This window comes from Physeter macrocephalus, chromosome 2 (genome assembly GCF_002837175.3).
Source record: "Physeter macrocephalus isolate SW-GA chromosome 2, ASM283717v5, whole genome shotgun sequence".
Classification (NCBI taxonomy): Eukaryota; Metazoa; Chordata; class Mammalia; order Artiodactyla; family Physeteridae; genus Physeter; species Physeter macrocephalus.
This window is the reverse complement of record NC_041215.1, coordinates 82,003,125-82,009,816: the sequence shown is the minus strand read 5'-3', so window position 1 is coordinate 82,009,816 and position 6,692 is coordinate 82,003,125. Positions and strand designations below refer to the sequence as shown.

General features: G+C 36.2%; 1 long non-coding RNA gene across 1 annotated transcript in view; it reads left to right on the top strand.

Moving 5' to 3' along the window:
* LOC102991465 (uncharacterized) overlaps positions 1-6,692 on the top strand; it is a 316,878-nt gene that overhangs the window by 252,992 nt on the left and 57,194 nt on the right. The window lies entirely within an intron of this gene.

Below are 6,692 nucleotides of genomic sequence, written 5' to 3'. Positions count from 1 at the left end.
GTGGCCGCTGGGCCTGTGCGTCCGGAGCCTGTGCTCCGCAACGGGAGAGGCCACAACAGTGGGAGGCCCGCCGTACCCCAAAAAAAAAAAAAAAAAAAAAGACTTTTTCTACACTTAAGCAAATGTAAAAAAATAAGTAAAATCATTTCTATGTTCTTAATTAAATAGCACCTATGCTTAGTGTGTTATCAGTTGGATCAAAATGTCATTTTATCCAGGAGTGGTAATGGATAATGTTGCTTAAAATGTTTCTAAGGGAGCAGACACACAGGACTAATGCTTACACTATCTGTGAGGCTTTGGGCGAGTCTCCTGAATTCATAATTAGTCTGATGCTAATGGCTCTTGAGCAAGGACCTGAATTCAACACCAGTTGAGTTCAGTCAGGCTGGGGCCAGTGGTGCCCATCTGTAACCATGTAAAAGGGCAAAGTAAATGATTCAAATAGAGGTTGAATTCTGAATTTTGCTTAAGGCTGATGAGCATTACTTCCAGTTAATAGAGGTTAATCTAGGGCTTTTCTGGGGTAGGAGGAAGGGTGGGGATCTTGCTTCTATTATATTGCAATAAATTTATAATATATATTCCTATATGATGACTATGTGCCTATAAGGGATGGGAAGCAAGATTTTACAGACCAGGTTTTTAATATCCAGTTTTGTTTTGTGTATGGATGTTTTTAAAGCACAGCTTGTAATCATGACCATATAGTAATATATCCCATATGAAACTAACTGAAATTGAAGAATGACCTGACAATTTGATTTAGGTATAAGAAATTTCTACAGCTTTGCCATAAGAATGAGATGTTCTTGGGGGAAAGTGGCAGGGGAGTGGGGTGGGGGTGTGATGAATTGGGCGATTGGGATTGACATGTATACACTGATGTGTGTAAAATGGATAACTAATAAGAACCTGCTGTATAAAAAAATAAATTCAAAAATTCAAAAAAAAAAAAAAGATGTTCTTTCCTTCCTCAAGCCTTGTATGCAGTGTCTCTTTGGAAATAGCCAGGTGATCTTCCTGGGGCAAAATGAACCTTCTCAGGCCCTATGTCATCTTTGATTCCCTGCCATAAAAAAAAGAAACAGGGCAATGGAAATAAGTAATTTCAGCTGAAAGAAATTTTGGTTTTGGATACTCAGGATAATGAAAAGAAAGACATTACAGGAAGATGGCAGGGAGGAGAGACCCTAATTTTATCTGGAGTTTGCTGAACTAGTTTGGACCTAGTTCTGTTATTTCTAATTTAGTGGGTTGGCTTAGGCGTGACTTCTGTCTTCTGTCAACCCAATTGCTGGGTTTGCTGTGACTTAAATCTGATACTTATGCAGGAGACATGGAACTACTCTGTAATACTGGTGCCAGAACAATATTTGTAAATACTTATGAATGATTAATATGTGATAAGCAGTATAATATTTTGCATGCATTGCTTATTTTTTTAAATATAAATTTATTTGTTTTTGGCTTCATTGGGTCTTCATTGCTGCACACGGGCTTTCTCTAGTTGCGGCGAGCGGGGGCTACTCTTCGTTACAGTGCGCGGGCTTCTCATTGCGGTGGCTTCTCTTGTTGTAGAGCATGGACTCCAGGCGCTCAGGCTTCAGTAGTTGTGGCTCATGGGCTCTAGAGCGCAGGCTCAGAGAAAAGGGGAGTCCTGTAACGGCAAAGCATCCATCAGAGGAGCCCCAGAGCACATTCTTTCTCTCTAGCTCTTGGCCAGGAGCTTGGGTGGTGTTAGTTGTTTAAAAAAAAAAAAAAAAAAAAGTACTTTAAAAATTAAAAGTATATTCTTTTGTGTAATAAAAACTGCTTTCTAGAAATTTTGGAAAATTCAGAAAAATAGAAAAAACTAGAAAAGAAAACAACAAGAGTGCCGGCAACAAAAGACAGTTATCAATTGGCTAGACTTCCCTCCAGTACTTTTACCTAATAACAGTAGTTTAGCTTTTTGGTTTTTTTATTGTTGTTTTTAAATATAGTTTGTTGTTTATATATACTGATAAATATTGTTTACATATATAAATACCTAGTATATACATATTGTTTTTATCCTACTGAATACATAATTTTTGACTCTTACATCGTTCACTTGATATTATAGCATAAGTATTATTTTTATATTGTATACTCATTTAAAATAATTTTCTCTCCAGTGGCTTCTTAACCAATCATCCTCTACTATTTTTGCTGTAATAAATAATGCCATCACAAACATCTTCTTCCACAAAGCACTGTTCATATAAAATCTTCTAACATATATGTTCAGAAGACATAGGAATATACATGTCCTATGTCTTCTGAACATCTAAGGCTATTAATACATGTTGCTCAACTGTTTCCTCAAATTTTGTAGCAAGATATGTTTCTAACTAAATATATGAGAGTATCAATTTCACTGCCCTCTCATCTGCTAATCTGACATCTTTTTTTGTTTGTTTGTTTGTTTGTTTGTTTTGTGTGTGTGTGGTATGCGGGCCTCTCACTGTTGTGGCCTCTCCCGTTGCGGAGCACAGGCTCCAGACGTGCAGGCTCAGTGGCCGTGGCTCACGGGCCCAGCCGCTCCGCGGCACGTGGGATCTTCCTGGACCGGGGCACGAACCTGTGTCCCCTGCATTGGCAGGCGGACTCTCAACCACTGCGCCACCAGGGAAGCCCCAGGAGCAATTTTTAAAAGCTAATTGCAAGAGGAGAGAGTATGAGGAATTGAGGCTAGATGTTAGGAAGAGTTTCTTGACCAAGAGGACTGTGAAAAGCTGGAAATTGTCTTATAGGACAAGGCTCCTATCTTTCTATACAAATTTTGAATATTGGGTTACTCAGTTATCCCTGGAAGTAGGGGCATTGAGTCCACAGCTGGAAAATGGAAGCAACAAAGAAGTCATTTACCATGGATGGAGTGCAAAAGAGAGCATATTGGCAGACACTGTGCCACAGGAAATTTTTACTATTATAGTTATTCCAGTTAAACTTTCTCAGACGGAGTGATATCTCCTAAGGGTTCCCATAGCAGGTCTGTTTTTCAGATGTTAACCTATCTAATTTACTTTAGCATTTATCAAGTCAAGGGACATAAAAATCTACTTTAAAGCCAGTAACTACCTTCTCCCAGGAATTGAAACTTAATACCCAGAGGAATTTCATCCTTGGCATTCATCACTCCTGGACATCATTAATTTGGGTCCTTGTTTTCCTCAGTATCTTAAGGAAAAGAATATAATCTTGGCAATTTTAATTACTAAGACAGAGAAGATCAGTGACTTTGATTTTCATTTTCCAATCAATAGTCAGTAAATCAATCAATATTTTTTGTACCTGTTTTGTGAAAGTCATCATGCTACAATAAAATGGAATATTAAAAGAACAATTTAAGGGTAAGGAAGCTTCAGGAATACAAGGATAGGTCAACATTAGAAGATTTGTTAAAAAATAAAGGGAAAAACCAGATATATCTCATAAGACAGAAAAAATTTGATAAAAATCAATATCAGTCTTAATAAAATCCTTTAGTTATATGAGATTATAATGATACTATCAATACTTTAAAATAATAAAAAGTATTTATTTAAAGACAAAAGCTAGAGAAATTTGTATAAAGAGAAGAACTAAGACAAGGATGTCCATTTTTACCATTATTATTCAATATTGTTTGGCAGTCCTAGCCAGTGCAAGCAGACAAGGCAAGGGAAAAAGAGGTATAAATATTGGAGATAAAGTAAAAGCATTTTTATTTGCAGATAAGAATAAAATAAGAACTATTGGAATCAGTAAGAAAGCCAGAAAGCTGGGAAGTTATAAGTATACAAACAAAACAAAACAATAGCCTTTCAAACTAACTCTTTTGTATTTTTAACTAAAACTTTCCAATTGAATAGAATGAGAAATTTCACTAACAATAGAATATAGAAACAGCAAAATAGAAAATTTGTAAAAATAAACAATAAGAAAAGTGTAAGACCTAAATTTAAAATATATATATATATACTTTATATACATATAAAACTTAACTGCAAGGAATAAAAGAGGACTTGAATAAATTGAGATATAATTATAGGGATATTAACTATAGATATAAAATGCCATGTTCTTGGAAGGATTCAGTATTGTGAGGAGGTAAAAAATTTAATGCAAATGCAATCAAAATCTTAATGGGATTTTTTTTGAAACCTGACAAAAATGATTATGCAATTCATTTGGAATACACAAAAATAGCCCAGAAAAAATTTAAAAGAGAAATGAAGGAGATGTTCTAAAGGAGATAAAAATGTATTTTAAAGATTTACTATTAGAACAGTATGATACTGGCCTTTAAAAACAGAGATAAATCAATGCGCCAGAATAGAAATCCATGGAACACATCCAAGTATTCATCAGAATTTATTGTATTGTAAAGGTAAAGTAGAAGCTTGGTTTATTCAAATAAAAGGAATTATGATAACATGCTAACATCTGAGGGGAAAAGTTTAGGTCCTTACCTCATGCTTTACATGTAAATGAATTTCAGATAAAGATTTTTTGTTTTATTTTATTGTATTGTGGGAAGCTGAAAATATGGGAGTACAATATGAGTATTTTTATAATCTTCTAATAGGAGAAGACCTTCCTAATATAATACTAAAGGCTGAAACCACAAAGTTTTGATAGATTTAACCACATAAAAATGTAAAACTTTAGTATGAAAAAAACTTCAACTAAGTAAGGTTACCATGCTCCAGGTGTGTGCTTGCAACCATCCATCTGTTACCAGATTTGATGGTTAAATTATTAGGAATTTTGCAAGCTGATTGTTAAATAGAGCCATCATTAAAAATTAAGTTATATACACTTACAATTAAATAAATTGTATTACGAACAAAGGTAATAAATATACAAAACAACTTATTTCTTCATAATTATTTTTTTACAGTTTGCTATTATGTGAGCTCTTGAGTTTATGTGTATTATATCTATATGGTAGGAATATAATATAATCAGATTATAAAGAGGAGGACAACTGGAACCAGTGACTGGGAGGCCACCAGCATCTTCCATTTCCATTCCTTGTCCTGCTCTGCTATTTTCTGAATGTCAATATCTTCCTCTTTTACTGAAGACCAGTTTCTTTTGCATGGTTGGGACATGTTAGCCAGCAACTATCAGACTTCCATCTTTAGTTTTACTGCCAGAGAGGTAAAGAGGCACTAAAACTTGTTCTTATCTCAAGGTAAAAATAGCGCAGAAAGAACTCTGGTTGATCTGTTTGGGTAAAGTGCCACCCCTAGATCAGTCACAATGACCAGAGGGCTTTGCTTAATGATTGGCCCAGATTTGGTGGGGTGGCTGGTCCTAGACCCATGTTAAGTGGGAGGTAAGATCTATGATAAAACAGGCACTGCTTTTTTTTTGTTTTAAGTTTATTCTTTTTTTAAAAAAATTTATTTATTATTTTACTTATTTATTTTTGGCTGCATTGGGTATTAGTTGCTATGCGTGGGCTTTCTCTAGTTGCAGTGAGCGGGGGCTACTCTTCATTGTGGTGTGCGGGCTTCTCATTGCGGTGGCTTCTCTTGTTGCCAGGGCACGAGCTCTAGGCACACGGTCTTCAGTAGTTGTGGCTCGTAGGCTCTAGAGCACAGGCTTAGTAGTTGTGGTGCACAGGCTTAGTTGCTCCACAGCATGTGGGAACTTTCCAGCTGAGGGCTCGAACCTGTGTCCCCTGCATTGGCAGGTGGATTCTTAACCACTGCACCACCAGGGAAGCCCCCCAGTGCTTTTTGAAGCACGTATTAGAAGGAGCATTTCCTAGAGAAATGTCTTGTTCTGGGCAGACAAAAGAAAAAAATCAATGTCCAGAACTCTGAGCTTCTACCTAAGTTTCATCCAGCTTTTAGAGAGATCCTTCCTTGAATTACAGAAATTTGTGAACTGCAAGAAATTAAGGTCAGAGAGGGCAGACAGCAGAAGCAAGAAGAACTACGATCCTGCAGCCTGTGGAACAAAAACCACATTCACAGAAAGATAGACAAGATGAAAAGGCAGAGGGCTATGTACCAGATGAAGGAATAAGATAAAATCCCAGAAAAACAACTAAATGAAGTGGAGATAGGCAACCTTCCAGGAAAAAAATTCAAAATAATGATAGTGAAGATAATGCAGGACCTTGGAAAAAGAATGGAGGCAAAGATCGAGAAGATGCAAGAAATGTTTAACAAAGATCTAGAAGAATTAAAGAACAAAGAAACAGAGATAAACAATGCAATAACTGAAATGAAAAATACACTAGAAGGAATAAATAGCAGAATAGCTGAGGCAGAAGAACGGATAAGTGACCTGGAAGACAGAATGGTGGAATTCACTGCTGCAGAACAGAATAAAGAAAAAAGAATGAAAAGAAATGAAGACAGCCTAAGAGACCACTAGGACAACATTAAATGCAACAACATTTGCATTATAGGGGTTCCAGAAGGAGAAGAGAGAGAAAAAGGAACCAGGAAAATATTTGAAGAGATTATAGTCAGAAACTTCCCTAACATGGGAAAGGAAATAGCTACCCAAGCCCAGGAAGTGCTGAGAGTCCCATACAGGATAAATCCAAGGAGAAACATGCTAAGACACATAGTAATCAAACTGGCAAAAATTAAAGGCAAAGAAAAATTATTGAAAGCAGCAAGGGAAAAATGACAAATAACATACAAGGGAACTCCCATAAG